Genomic DNA, 16,263 nt, shown 5'->3' on the forward strand with positions numbered 1-16,263 from the left:
CTGAGCTAAAAAACAAAACATGGAGCAAGAGAACAACACCACAAGTTACCTTTTCGGACATTCAAACTCAAACCTTGGATTTTGAAGTTACTTTTTCTTTGAAATTTCACATCAAACGCGCTACAATTTTATCATCTACGGTTCAAGGACCCCAGTGATTGCTTTTCAAATAATATAAAGTTATTTCTTTATGCATTAAATAATGCTTATAACAGTACATTAGTTATTTTAATATATATCTTTTTAATTACTTTTGAATATTTAAAAGTGCTTTACTCGATTCTGTACCCCTAGGTGCCCCGTTGAACTTGTCAACTATATACATGTACAAATAACTAACATGTTCTGGAAGAAAAAAAACTTTTATTAGCCAATAGTAGTAGCTTAGTGTTGAATAAACGTTAAATGTGGAGTTATGTGTCAGTTTAATTTTTAATGGGTTTAATTCAGCAATCAATTTAGTTTTTAATGGGTTTAATTCAGCAAACGTTAAATGTCAGTTTTATGTTTTTAAGTTTCTGAAATTATGGGAGTTTATTGTGATGTTAAGTGTCTTTATTGTAGAGTTACAAGTTTTGTAATTTAAAAATCTATTGTTTGAACGTAAAAGTTACGACTTCTGCCTTAGTAAAAATCATTTGTTTTACTCTTCTCCTAACAAATTGGTATCAGAGCTATGGAAAGGGGGAGTGATATGGCACTACCTAAGTTGACGAAGGAGAACTACGAGAATTGGAGCATCCAGATGAAGGCTCTTCTCGGATCCCAGGACGCTTGGGAGAATGTTCAAGCAGGTTTTGTAGAACCACAGGATACTGGAGGCTATTCGGCGGCTCAAACTAAAGCGTTGAAAGAGACGCGTGCAAAAGACAAGCTGGCGTTATTCATGCTCTTCCGAGCTGTAGACGAATCCGGGTTCGAGAAGATAGCAAATTGTGAGACCTCAAAGGCAGCCTGGGACATCTTGGCAAATGTCTATAGAGGAGCTAACCGGGTTAAACAAGTCCGGCTTCAAACCCTTCGTGCCGAGTTGGAGGGAATGAAGATGAAGGACACAGAAGGAGTATCCGGGTTCGTTGCCCGGGTTCAAGGAATTGTGAACCAGTTGAAACGGAATGGAGAAGATATACCTGACACCAGAGTGGTGGAGAAAATCTTGAGATCTTTGACAGACCAGTTCGAAAACGTGGTTTGTGCGATAGAGGAGTCCAAGGATCTGTCTACACTCACCATTGACGAGTTGGCGGGTTCCCTTGAAGCGCATGAACAAAGAAAGAAGAAGAAGGAGGAAACTCTTGAGCAGGTACTTCATACCAAAGCAACAATTAAAGATGAGAAGATGCTCTATTCTCAAAGTTTCCGAGGTAGAGGACGTGGCTGCAGTGGACGAGGTACTAGCCGTGGTGGTAGAGGTCGAGGCCGAAGTCAAGAAGTGTATGGTGATGAGGTAGGACAGTCAAATCAACAAAACTGGAGAGGACGAGGACGAGGTCGACAAGGAGGTCGGTCACATTATTCAAACATCGAGTGTCACAAATGTGGAAAGTTTGGTCACTATGCGAAAGATTGTAACTTGGACAAGTGTTACAACTGTGGCAAAGTCGAACATTTCGCAAGAGAATGCAGAGAGGAGAAAAAGGTGGAGGAGACGTCCAACCTAGCCACAGAAGGTGAGATGAAGGATGGTGTCTTGTTAATGACACACAGTGAAGGAAGTCCTGACGATGACATGGAGTGGTATCTTGACACGGGTGCGAGCAACCACATGTGTGGACATAAACACTTCTTCAAGGAGATGATAAAAGTGGAAACCAGACATGTTTCGTTCGGGGATGCCTCAAAGGTTGAGGTAAAAGGCCGAGGTACGATCTGTTTCCTACAAAAGGACGGGTTAATTGGCTCAATTCGAGATGTGTACTATGTACCCGACCTAAAAAGCAATATTTTAAGCATGGGTCAACTGATGGAGAAAGGTTACTCGGTTATTATGAAAGACCGGGTATTGTATTTGAAAGATGAGCAAGGTCGGATGATAGTCCGAGTTCAAATGGGTAAGAATCGTATGTATAAACTGAATTTGAAATGTGTACAGGTTGAATGTTTACAAGCCGAGGTAGAAGATAAGGCGTCACTTTGGCATCTCCGGTTTGGTCACCTACATTATGGTGGTCTAACCAAGTTGGCAGAGAAAAAGATGGTGGACGGGTTACCTGACATAAACTTTGAAGGAAAGTTTTGTGAGAGTTGTGTACTTGGCAAGCATGCCAGGACCACGTTTCAGAAGATGGCAAGATTCCGGGCTAAGCAACCTCTGGAACTAATACATACCGACTTGTGTGGACCCATCAATCCGGGTTCCTTCAGCGGTAAGAAGTATTTTATTTCCTTTATTGATGATTTCTCACGGAAAACTTGGGTTTACTTTCTGAAGGAGAAGTCCGAGGTGTTTGATGTGTTCAAAAAGTTCAAGGTGATGATTGAGAAAGCAACAGGAAGCTATATCAAATCGGTGCGGTCTGACAGAGGTGGGGAATATACCTCAACAGCGTTTATGTCGTTCTGTGAGGAACAGGGGATAAGGAGGTTTCTAACAGCACCATACTCACCACAACAGAATGGCGTGGCTGAAAGGAAGAACCGGACTATTCTTGACATGGTTCGGTCAATGCTGAAGAACAAAAGGATGCCGAAGGAGTTTTGGGCGGAAGCTGTGCAGTGTGCTGTGTATGTGCAGAACCGATGTCCACATTCAAGCTTGGATGACAAAACACCACAGGAAGCATGGAGCGGTCAAAAGCCTTCAGTGGCTCATCTCAGAGTTTTTGGTAGTGTGGCCTATGCACACATACCGGACCAGCTCAGAACCAAGCTCGAGGATAAAAGCAAGAAATATGTTTTTATTGGATATGATGAAAAAACAAAGGGGTATAAGCTGTTTGACCCCGTCAACAAGAAAGTCATAGTGAGCAGAGATGTAAAGCTCAATGAAGCAAATGAGTGGGACTGGAGCAATTCATCTGAGATAAACTTTGAAGACGGAATCACAACACAAATTATCAACCCGGCAAGTCCTGAAGCTTCTGATGATGAAGACGAGGTACGACAACCCAGGATGCGGAGCATACAAGACATATATGAGTCAACAAGTGAGGTACATTTTGTTTGTCTTCTTGCAGATTCTGAAAATATAAGCTTTGAAGAAGCCATCCGAGATAAGAAATGGCAAGACGCCATGGATGAGGAGATAGAAGCCATTGACCGAAATAACACATGGGAGTTAGCCGAGCTACCAAAAGGAAGTCGGCCCATTGGAGTGAAGTGGGTGTTCAAGAAGAAGATGAATGCTCAAGGGGAGATAGAACGATATAAAGCTCGGCTAGTTGCAAAAGGTTATAAGCAGAAGGCTGGAATTGACTATGACGAGGTGTTTGCCCCTGTTACAAGGATGGAGACAATTCGGCTACTCATCTCACAGGCTGCTCAATACAGATGGCCAATACATCAAATGGATGTAAAGTCGGCATTCCTGAATGGTGTTCTTGAAGAAGAAGTTTATGTGGAACAACCGTCGGGCTACATGAAGGCAGGAGAAGAGAAGAAGGTGCTGAGATTGAAGAAAGCACTTTACGGGTTGAAGCAAGCACCACGAGCATGGAATGCTCGTATTGACAAATATTTCAAGGAGAATGGACTTGAACAATGTCCATATGAACATGCTGTTTATGTCAAGAAAAATGGAGGAGACTTGTTAATTGTGGCTCTTTATGTTGACGACCTCATTTTTATGGGAAACAATGCCAAGATGATACAAGAGTTCAAGAGCACAATGACAAGAGAGTTCGAAATGACAGATCTCGGTTTTATGAAGTTCTTTCTCGGTTTGGAAGTAAAACAAAATGAGAAGGGAATTTTCGTGTCACAGGAGGCTTATGCAAAAAAGATTTTGAAAAAGTACAAGATGGAAGATTGCAACCCGGTTTCAACACCAATGGAACCCGGTTCAAAACTTTCTAAGTTTGATGGAGGAGACCGTGTTGATGCAAGCAAGTACAGAAGTTTGGTGGGAAGCCTACGCTATCTCACATGCACGAGGCCGGATATCTCGTTGAGTGTCGGCATAGTAAGTCGGTTCATGGAGGAGCCAAGATACACACATTGGAAGGCGGTAAAGAGAATTCTGAGGTATGTTCAAGGTACAGTTTCACACGGGTTACACTACTCGAGCTCGGCAAAATACAAGTTGATTGGATATTCTGACAGTGATTGGTGTGGAGACGTAGATGATCGAAAGAGCACGGCTGGTTATGTGTTTTTCATGGGCAACACGACATTCACTTGGATTTCAAAGAAGCAACCTATTGTGACACTGTCGACATGTGAAGCTGAATATGTAGCTGCATCTTGGTGTGTTTGTCATGCAATGTGGCTCAGGAATTTGCTAAGCAAGCTGGAGGAAAAACAAGTCGGCCAAACTGTGATCCGAATTGACAATAAGTCGGCTATAGAGCTAGCCAAGAACCCGGTAAATCATGAAAGAAGCAAGCATATTGACGTCCGATTTCACTTCATCCGGGATCAAGTAAAGGAAGGAAATGTGGAGCTAACACACGTGACCAGTCAAGAGCAAGTCGCGGATATCTTCACGAAACCACTACCGACGGTACTCCTTGACAACTACAAGAAATTGATCGGCATGAAGGATGGCAGAAGCATTTAAGTTTACGTGGGAGTTTTGTTGAATAAACGTTAAATGTGGAGTTATGTGTCAGTTTAATTTTTAATGGGTTTAATTCAGCAATCAATTTAGTTTTTAATGGGTTTAATTCAGCAAACGTTAAATGTCAGTTTTATGTTTTTAAGTTTCTGAAATTATGGGAGTTTATTGTGATGTTAAGTGTCTTTATTGTAGAGTTACAAGTTTTGTAATTTAAAAATCTATTGTTTGAATGTAAAAGTTACGACTTCTGCCTTAGTAAAAATCCTTTGTTTTACTCTTCTCCTAACACTTAGTTGATCCATGAAAATTGAGTAGGTGAGAAAAGATCTTCATTCGATTCCAACCAATTTCATTTTGGGGAGGGACAAAAAATCTTAATATCTAACCCACCCCAAACTCGAAATTAGTGTCATAGTAGATTCAAAGAGATGAAGCTTGTGAGATATCTCGGATCCTAATTGTCTCAAAGATGTAATTTGGTTGGTATCAAAAAGAAAAAAAGAAACACTTTTATTCTCTCTTTTTTTTTAATATTTTGTGTTGTTGCATTTGCATAATCTAAAGTCATAAATACAATAAGTACTTCTGAATAATTAAAGGGAAATATTTCTCTTCAGCTGCAGGAAAGAGAAATTATCTGCAGCAGTCACATGCTTTTCAGGATACGGTTTCCACTGAAGGCGCACCAGTGTTCTGTCATAGAGACAGAGATGTCTAGTCCGATGGACTAGTACGTTGCTATTGGATCTAGGTGCCCTCTTCAAGGTATCTACCATTGAGTCAAGCAGATCACTGTGCACTGAAGAACTATAAACGATTTTGCCAAAGGGGATATGTGTGCACAATGACAACATAACAATATGAGAGAAAGCGTAACGTACCTATAGGTTTTACCTCTTATTTATAGAGTTTACCTCTGGGTAGTGGATTCTGGATCTTTAGTGCCTCTGATGACGGCCCAAGCCCATATGTCATGCTATCGTATTAGGATTGATATCTTTGATGGATATCCTTCCATAGTTATATTTGATTAATATCTTGGATTGTCCTGGACTTGTCAATTAATGGGCCTCATATATGAGTCCATAACAGTGTTCTGTATCCTGAAAAGCATGTGTCAACTGCAGATAACTTCTCTGTAGCAACAGTAGATTAATAGAACCCATAATTAAATGCAATTTTTAGTGAATAAATAAAAGAAATTCAATGAATTCGTTAAAATAAAAAAAAAAATTTGTATGATTTACGTTAGTGTAATAGCATCCAGAAATATGGTAAATAAAAATTAATAAACTTCAATTAAATTAAAAAGAAAGAAGGTCATAGAAAATGTGTTTTCAGACATTCTTTTTTCTGGTATCCTTTTCAGACATTCTTTTAGCTAGAGCACAAAGTGAACGAACACGGGATTGCTATAAACGAAAATAATATTTAATTCGATTTTATAATATATTTTTTTAATTTTTTTGGTAAACGTATTATTTTATATTTAATAAACAAGGTAAAAAAGTAACTTTTTTGTAAAAGAATTAAATATATTTATTTTTAATATTTAAAAATTTGATTCATAAATGTATACAAAAAGATTCATTTAACAGATAGTATAATTATCAAATAATATATTAAAAATTTGATTCATAACACGATGGTTTTTATTTTCAATTTATTTAATATATTAAATTTTATTTATTGAAAGTATTCATTAATTTTTAATTATCAAATAATATATTAAACCTTGTTAAAATATTTATAACTTGAAATTTTCTATTAAAAAAAATAAAAATGATACAAAATATGAATAATTAAAAATGACTTTTAAATGATTACAAAAAAATGACTTTTAAATGAAAAAATGAGTTGTAATAAACTAATAATTAAAGATTTCTCTCTCTTTGTTAAATTTTAACGCAAGCATTTTCTTTTTTAATTAAAATCAAACACTTCTGTCTTCTTTCTTCGTTGAATGAGTACAACTGTACAAGTATAAAAGACTAACATATCAATAATTTTAACTTATTTTAAAAATAAACTTATGGGTATTTTTCATACGAAAATAAAATGCGAAACTTTTTAACCTTCACCTGATGGTGTGGAGACTAGCAAAATCCCTGGTAACATTTAACTTTCAAAGAAGAATAAATATATAACAATTATCAAAAGAAAAAAATTTACTTTGATTTTTGAAAGTTTTTGCCAATTTTACAAGTTATTAATTTGTTAATATATTTATCTCTTCATGCACCTATTTAAATAAACAAAAGTTTTTGAGGATCAAAGTAACATGAAGAACCATTGTTATAGACCAAATTTTAGTCATCAACGAAAAACATTTTTTCTCATCTTGTGAGAGTCAAACAAGTAGGATCTTCATCTTGCGGGACGCACACTTATGGTAGGGTATATGTTTGATTCCTCTTTGAGACTTACAAGGTCCGGAGTAGTCGATTTCTATGGCCAACCAAGCTCTGTACGATATTGCTCAATTTTTATTTTTATTTTGAAAAAAAATTACATCTTTATAAGTAGATGACGAATATCGTTATAAATTAAAAGTTTTACAATCTTTTACCATCAAATTTAATGGTTATAATTTATTGAAAATTTATAATTAATTAATAAATATAATTCAAAAAATTATAACCGTTAAATTGACAGAATTCAATTATTAAAATTTGATTATAAGAGATTATAAAACTTTTTAGTTATAAGTATATCCTTCCTCTTATAAGTAATAGTTATAAGTTGAGTTACATGGTTTTTAATCAAAACTCTAATTCATTGTTTATATAAGTTTGTTGGAAGTTGTTCTTCCTTTAATGCTTGGCTCAAATACCAAGAGGTTGGAATTCTCCATTTTTGGTGCAAGGCTCAAGAGTCATAACCTTTGAGTGGTTCAATGTCTCTCCACAAATGATGGTGCAAGGCTCAAGGGTCATTAATGAAGGTGCAAGACTCAAGACTCAAGGCTCATTAATGAAGGTGCAAGGCTCAAGGCACACACCCTTTGAGTGGTTCAATGTCTAGTACCATCTCCCTTTCCTATATAAGCATGTAGTGTGTGAGGTTGAGGGATATGTGAGAAAAATGAAAAAAAAAAAAAGAATCTGAATACCTCTAGAGAGAAGTTTGAATGAGACCTCTTTAGGGACGCTTGATATTACCAAGTTTGATTGTACCTCTAGTGAAAGGCTAGAGATGTTTGATTGTTGTAACTCATTATTCTTATAGTGGAAGTTTGATTCTGGACTAATGTCTCGTGGGTTTTTACTTCTTCACATTGGAGAAGGTTTTCTCACGCTAAACAAATTGATTGTGTTCTTCTCCATCTCTCTCCTTTTGCATTTTACTGTTTCGCTTCCGCAATTGACTTGAGGGTCCGGCATAACCCAATAGTGGTATCGGAGCCCGGGTTCAATGGGTTCTGAAGGAGACAAGATGGAGACCAGTGGCATAACCTATGACAGAGATATGTTCAAGCTGACCACGGACAACTTTACTTATTGGAGATCGATGATGGAAGATCATCTCTACTGCAAAGATTTACATGAGCCCATTATCCTTGATGAGAGACCGGCAGACAGCTGTGATAGAAGGAAAATTGAAGATGGATGCCATGACAGACAACCTCCTGAATGAAGAAGCCAGGAGAAGGGAAAGAGGTGTAACCAGCACATCTGAGGAAAAAGTGACTGAGAATAGAGGACGGTCCGACACTGGGTCGTAGCAAGAGCTAGGGTCGTGATAAACGAGATAAGTTCAGAGGGCGGCCTAGGCCAAAATATGAGATGAAGTGCTTCTATTGTGGGAAGCTCGGTCACAAGAAGCCAGACTGCTGGACACTGCAGAATGACGAGAAGAATGACTCTGTGAAGTCGGATCAGATTATTCCCAATAAGAGGGAAGAAAGAGCACCACTGCTGTGGCTGCCAACCCGGATGCCGAGATATTCCTCCTAGGTGAAGATAATTATTTGAATGTTGCTTATGATGACTGCACCTGGATTGTTGACTTTGGTTCCTCCTTCCACGTTACTCCACACAAAGGTTTTTTCTCCTCTTACCCAGGTGGTGATTTTGGAGTCGTGAAGATGGAAAATCAAGTGACCAGCAAGATAGTTGGTATCAGTGATGTAACTCTGAGCACGGATGTCGGATGCCGACTTGTGTTGAAAGATGTAAGGCATGTTCCTGACATGCGATTGAACTTAATCTCGGCAGGCCAGCTTGATGATGCCGGATTAGTGAACTACTTTGGTAGTGGTAGATGAAAGCTGGCCAAGGGAAACTTGGTTGTTGTCCGAGGTAAGAAGGAATGCTCCTTGTATGTGATGCAAGGAAAGATAAATGGTGGAGAAGCCAATTCTGTTCGAGGTGGACATAGCTTGGAGCTGAGGCACAAGCGCCTCGGCCACATGAGCATGAAAAAGCTCCAAATCCTACACAAGAAAGGATTATTGACCGGGTTGAAAGGGCAAGGGTTGGAGAGTTGCACGCACTGCCTAGCTGAAAAGCAGCACCGGGTTTCTTTCGTGAAACCGGATCAACCCAGAAGACACAGGTATATTCTTGACCTCGTCCATCCTGATGTTTGCTTTATGTCGGAGAGATCCCTTGGAGGAGCTCAATATTTTGTTTCTTTTATTGATGATCATTTCCGCAAAGTGTGGGTGTATTTGTTGAAATCTAAAGACCAGGTACTCCAATCCTTTAAAGAGTTTCTTGTTATGGTGGAAAGAGAAACTGGTAAGAAATTGAAGGTGGTCCGATCTGACAACGGTGGTGAGTATCGCGGCCCATTTGATGCATACTGTAGAGCCGCCGGGATCCGACTTGAGAAGACGCCCCCAAGACTCCGCAGTTGAATAGACTTGCTGAAAGAATGAACTGGACTATTGAAGAGAAAGTCTGAAGTATGTTGTCCAATGCTGGATTGCCGAAATCATTATGGGGAGAAGCTGTCGAAACTGCTGTTGACTTGATCAACCTCTCACCATCACAGCCACTTGAAGGAGAAATTTCAAAAGAAGTCTGGACAGGTTAGAAAGCGGCCTATGATCACCTGAAGGTGTTTGGATGCCGAGTTTTTGTGCATATCCCTAAAGATGAAAGGGCGAAGCTAGATGCAAAGACAAAAGAATGTATTTATCTCGGTTCACCAAAATCCAAGTTTGGTTTTCGACTTTGGGATCCAATCAACAAGAAAATAGTGAGAAGCCGAGATGCGATTTTTCATGAAGATGAGACAATTCATGACATCTTGAAGCCCAAAGTCCGAGTTACTGTCAGACGTGAAGAATCCATCTCTCCTATCCGAGCTGAAGCTGGGGGAGAAAATAAAGAGAATGAAGAAAATGATGACTAGCAACAAGCTGAAGAAGACCAAGATAATGAGGTCCGAGTTGATGGTGAGATCCGGGCTGAGAATGTTGAATCGGGTTCTCAAGTTGAAGAACACCGAGATATCCGACTCGAGAAAAAAGAACCTCTACAAGGTATCTACCTGATGAATACACCGTTGTTGCTAAAGATGGTGAGCCTCAGAGTTATGATGAGGCTGTGACGAGCTCAAACAAAGAAGAATGGGAAAAGGCAATGCAAGACGAGATGAAGTCTCTGCACGAGAATCAGACATATGAGTTAACTGATTTGCTTAAAGGAAGACGAGCTCTGAAAAATAAATGGGTCTACAAGATTAAGAATGAAGAGAACGGCCAGAAGCAGAGATACAAATCTAGAATTATGGTGAAAGGCTGCAATCAGAAGAATGGGAGTAGACTTTGAGGAGATTTTTTTCCTGTGGTAAAAATGACCTCGGTCTGAACCGTGTTAGCCATGGCGGCCTCACTGGACCTCGAGGTAGAACAAATGGATGTGAAGACTGCGTTTCTTCATGGAGACCTTGAAGAAAAGATATATATGGAGCAACCTGAAGGGTTCCAAGCTCCAAGACAAGAAGAATTAGTATGTCGATTAAAGAAGAGTTTATACAGCTTAAAGCAAGTACCTCGGCAGTGGTACAAGAAATTTTAATCCTTCATGACTGAGCACAAGTTTGTGAAGACTGAGGCCGACCACTGCGTATTTGTCAAAAGGTATGAGGCCGGAGATTTCCTGATCTAGTTGTTATATGTTGATGACATGCTTATTGTAGGAAAAGACAAATCGAGGATAGCCGCTCTGAAGAAGGCATTGAGCTTATCCTTCGCAATAAAGGACCTCGACCCTGCAAAGCAGATTCTCGGAATCAAGATAATCCGAGATAGACAAAAGAAGCTATTGTGGCTATGTCAAGAAAATACATTGAGAAGATTTTGAAGAGATTCAGCATGGACAAAACCAAAGCAGTGAGCACCCCCTTATCCGGACACATAAAGCTGAGCCAGAAGCAATGTCTGAGATCTGATGAAGATAAAGATGAGATATTGAAGATCTCATACCAATCTGCCGTCGGAAGCTTGATGTATGCAATGGTTTGCACTAGACCCGACTTGGCATATGCTGTTGAAATGGTAAGCCGATATTTGTCAAACCCCAGCAAAGAGCACTTGGAAGCAGTAAAGTGGATCTTCAAGTACCTTATAGGTACAACCAACTTATGCCTCTGATTTGGATAAGGCAAAGCCAAGTTGCAAGGCTACTCGGATGCTGATTTAGGGGGAGAAGTCGACTCGAGGAAGTCGTTGACTGGATACTTGATGACTTTTGTAGGAGAAGCTATCTCCTAGCAATCAAGACTACAAAAGTGTGTGGCATTTTCAACAACTGAGGCCGAGGATATTGTCGCGACTGAGGCAAGCAAAGAGATGTCATGGATGAAGAAGTTCCTCATGAAACTCGGCCATGATCAAGACAAGTGCGAGCTAGGATGTGACAACCAAAGTGCAATTCATATTGCGAAGAATTCAACCTATCACTCTCGTACTAAGCACAATGATCTGAGGTATCACTGGATCCGGGATGTGGTGGAAGGTGGAGAGCTCGAACTCGTCAAAATGCACACTGAAAAAAATTGGTCCGACCTGATGACAAATTCGAAGACTGCTGTGAAGGTGTCAGAATGATGATGATCCCAACGCATTAAATTCGAAAGGGGGAGATTTGTTGGAAGTTGTTCCTCCTTTAATGCTTGGCTCAAGTACCAAGAGGTTGGAATTCTCCATTTTTGGTGCAAGGCTCAACAGTCATAACCATTGAGTGGTTCAATGTCTCTCCACAAATGATGGTGCAAGGCTCAAGGGTCATTAATGAAGGTGCAAGACTCAAGGCTCATTAATGAAGGTGCAAGGCTCAAGGCATACACCCTTTGAGTGGTTCAATGTCTAGAACCATCTCTCTCCCCTATATAAGCATGTAGTGTGTGAGGTTGAGGGATATGTGAGAAAAATGAAAAAAAAAGAATCTGAATACCTCTAGAGAGAAGTTTGAGTGAGACCTCTTTAGGGACGTTTGATATTACCAAGTTTGATTGTACCTCTAGTGAAAGGCTAGGGATGTTTGATTGTTGTAACCCATTATTCTTATAGTGGAAGTTTGATTCTGGACTAGTGTCTTGTGGGTTTTTACTTCTTTACATTGGAGAAGGTTTTCCCACGTTAAACAAATTGTTTGTGTTCTTCTCCATCTCTCTCCTTTGCATTTTACTGTTTCGCTTCTGCAATTGACTTGAGGGTCCGGCATAACCCAACAAAGTTGAATGACTTTGGGAAAAAAGTTTGTCCTTTTAAATTATATAACTATGTGTCATTTTAAATCATAACTGTTGATTTCTGTCAATTAACGATTATAATTTATTGGGTCAAACTTATTAATTAATTAGTAATTCGTAATAAATTATAACCGTTGATTTACGAAAATCAACGGTTAATATTTAAAATGACACAAGGTTATATTCTTTAAAAACATAAATATTTTTCTCACTTTTAAAAAATAATAAATTAGGGATTTATAATATTTATTGATTTTTGTGTTACAGAAATAATATTACTTCCATTGACCAGTGTGACCTTGGGCGTTTTGTAGAAAATATTTATATGTTGATTGATTTTAATTTTGAAAGTAATTTTAAAGAAAACCATTTGAAAGTTTTGGATTTGATGGTTTCGGACTATTAAGCTATCACAGCTAAAATAATCTGAAATGATAATTGTAGGATTAATAAGCTGTCTCAACTCAACAAATCCTATTAAAATAAATTTCATGTTATGATTTTCATTATTATAAATTTTATGATATATTTAAATGAATTTTGAAAGACTAAGTCATCACGACTAAAATGAACTAAAACAAAATACGCGGGTTAATAAACTGTCAAGGTTAAATTACTCTTATAATTAATAGCAAACTAATCCTCTTTATTCTTTATTTTAAATTAATAATTTTAAATAAAAACAATGATTGTTTGTTTGTTCGTTTATTATTATTAATGGTTAAAAATCATCAGATTGTCACAGTCGAAATGATTCTAAAAATAAAGGGATTAACAAGCAGGTAAGATGTTAATCATATTCTATCAACTAATAAATATTTAGAATATACAATACAAAAAGATAACAATCTATCTAAATGAATAGGAACGATAACTTAATTATTATCAAAATAATTATTCACATTACCAATCAAATGATAATAACGTTAAATGCATAAATTACTATATACACAATAATATATTACTATAATAACATTAAATGCTCAAATTATTATATATGACCAATCAATTAATAATTCAAATAATTATTATCACAATTTATCGTTAGTCCTAATATATATATATATATATATATATATATATATATATATATTATTAATACTAATTTATAATTTATTATTATTAGAAATTACTATTTATCTTAGGGAATTACATTGGTGCTCAATCCTTTTTCACATTATGGGGCAAAAACCTCATTTACTTCACCTTTTCGCCTAACTTTTCCTCACAAACATATCTTTCTCATGCGAGAGCTACACCGGCTCACATCATGTGTGATCCCCATAAGGCTAACAATTTTGGCATACATTTTGTGTAACATTCCGTGTGCACTTGGTGTATTGTAGTACAAATGGTATTAAGCACAGCATAATTAATTTGATTATCGCGGGAGCTTTCTTTGTAATTCATTAATAGTCTTAACCACAATGTGAATAAACTTTTTCCTTTCCTTACTTATTGCAATGTACTCTACTTATTTCTTTTCCTAAGCCTAGAAGATGTAACATTTCCATGAGTCGTTCCCACTTTGGGTCGTTCCAAGTACTAGAAGCGTTCTCAGGTGACATTCTTGTCCCCAGGTCTATTAAATTCGTGACAATAAATTTAATACTGGTTCTAGAAGCTTCAATTCAAACCTAAACTGAGAGCTTTTCGCTGCCTAGAAAATTATGATTTTCGGAGATAAGAAACTAGACTCTTGGGCTTTAAAATGATATATAATATGCCCTGTTTCGTTTAGGAACAAAAGAGATATGGACGTTCTAAGTCAATCATTGTTAGGATAAAAACTGACAGTACTGGGCTACATTATGGTGTTTAGGGATGTCTCCCCAAACTTAACAACACCTAATTGACAATATATCACAATTCATATATTGAATAATTTACGATACCTAGCAATCCATTGCTTAGGCTATTTCGTACATATCATTTTACAAAATAATATAATCATTTACATCATTACATCCATGCCCAATGGTCTTCAAATGACAATGACAAATAAACCTATACATGCTCATCTAACCAAGGTATATAGGTTTATACAAAAAAATGCATAGCAACTCTTTTTGCTCTCAAAATACATCATCCTCACATAAGCCTGATTACATGTCATCTATATCAAAATAGTAATCCTATAACTCATGCTAAATGATAAAGCTCTATCTTGGGCTCTTGCCATATGATGCACCAACATCATCAGTCTTCGTACTTGAAATATAGTCCCATATGGGGTGAGATAATCATCTCAGTAAACTAGGGATTCTTGGAGAATTCCTCCACCCCTAAGTTCACTTTAATTATAACCACAGAAAAAAAATTAATATATGCATTAGAATAAGTATATCTTGTATGTGTCCAAATCATAAATTCTACTGCCCCGAGAACTTACAATGTATGAATTACGCAAGGAATCATTGTCTTGTAATATACCAAGTATAAGGAATCATCGTCTTATACTATACATAAGGAATCATTGTCTTATGCCTCCCACAAGAAAACCTGTCTCGAGTGGCACACAAACATACATATATATACATGTCTCATCACATCAAATCCATTTAACAACATACCATATATCAAAGAATCATCCTCTCTCGGAGTTTGGTGGGAATTAACCCCAAGGACCGAAAGTCTAACGGTACTAGCTTCCAACCAAAGCCTACTTCAAGCCCAAGTAAGGTCCACAACAAAATATGCTAGAGTATCAAGTCTACTCAATCTCTACTCGCAATTCCTTATTCTTGGTTTCTCAAGAACCAAGGTTTCCACCAAAAAGTTAAGCCAATTCTTGTTTCTCCATCGAGAAATCACTTGGTCCAGCACTACAAGAGTAACCACACACATAAATCACTATTAAAGTCCCATCTTCAATCCTGGAACACAAGAACACACCACTTGGTTCATGACCAATTTCAAAGATATGCAAAATTATGTTTTTACTACTTTTCCACCATTTAGATACATTTCTTATCATTATTTCCAACATGACTCAAGCCTAATTCTAACCACAAAACACTATTCACTTTTAATCCAAAGACACTAAGGGGCGTTTGGCAGAAGATTTTTTTTTAGGATTCCCATGAAACTGAGGGTGATAATCTTATTTACCCACGTTTGGTACGAGATTTCTAAAATTTTCACGGGAATCTAATTTTTCCGAGATTTAATTTTTTGTATCAATTTTTCTGAAAATATCATCCAAGAATACCACATAGGGGATGGTATTATTGGATTCCCATGACAACAAAAAATTTACATAACTGAACATAACATCAAGAAAATTAATCCAACATTCCTAACGTGCGCTGTCGAACCCACGCAAATTACCGAGCTTGGTTTTGTAGTGAAAGGGCAACTCGGATCGTCTCCCAAAGAACCTGCTAAAAATCAGAAACGCTCTGAATAAAATAAAAAGGGAAGGGGCGATTTTGTTGATTTTAAAATTTAAATAAAAATATAATGTAAAAGATGAATTTGAAATCGTAATTAAAAATAACCAACCTAAGGCTGTGATTCCTAGGACGTCTTTCCTCGGATAAAAAGATATCAGAATCGTGATTGATGTCAATTGAATCAGAATCCTTATTTCCAATCGAGAACCCTCTCTAAGTGATCGCTTAGCGTTTGATCAAATACGATGCTTCTACTCATACAATCGCAGAGTATCAGCCCGTTTGATTTAAGGTCATAGGGTCAGTCAATCTAATCATCAAATCTGATGATTAATCCCTTTTCATAATCGCAATTGCGAACCTCAGATTGAATATCCACAATCGCACAATATCAATCTAAGTTTGGAAGGAAAACGAAATTGAATTAAAACAAAGCGTAGATCCTCA

This window comes from Gastrolobium bilobum, unplaced genomic scaffold, assembly GCF_033153095.1.
Source record: "Gastrolobium bilobum isolate Gb01-03AN ecotype WA unplaced genomic scaffold, APGP_CSIRO_Gbil_v1 utg15630, whole genome shotgun sequence".
NCBI lineage: Eukaryota > Viridiplantae > Streptophyta > Magnoliopsida > Fabales > Fabaceae > Gastrolobium > Gastrolobium bilobum.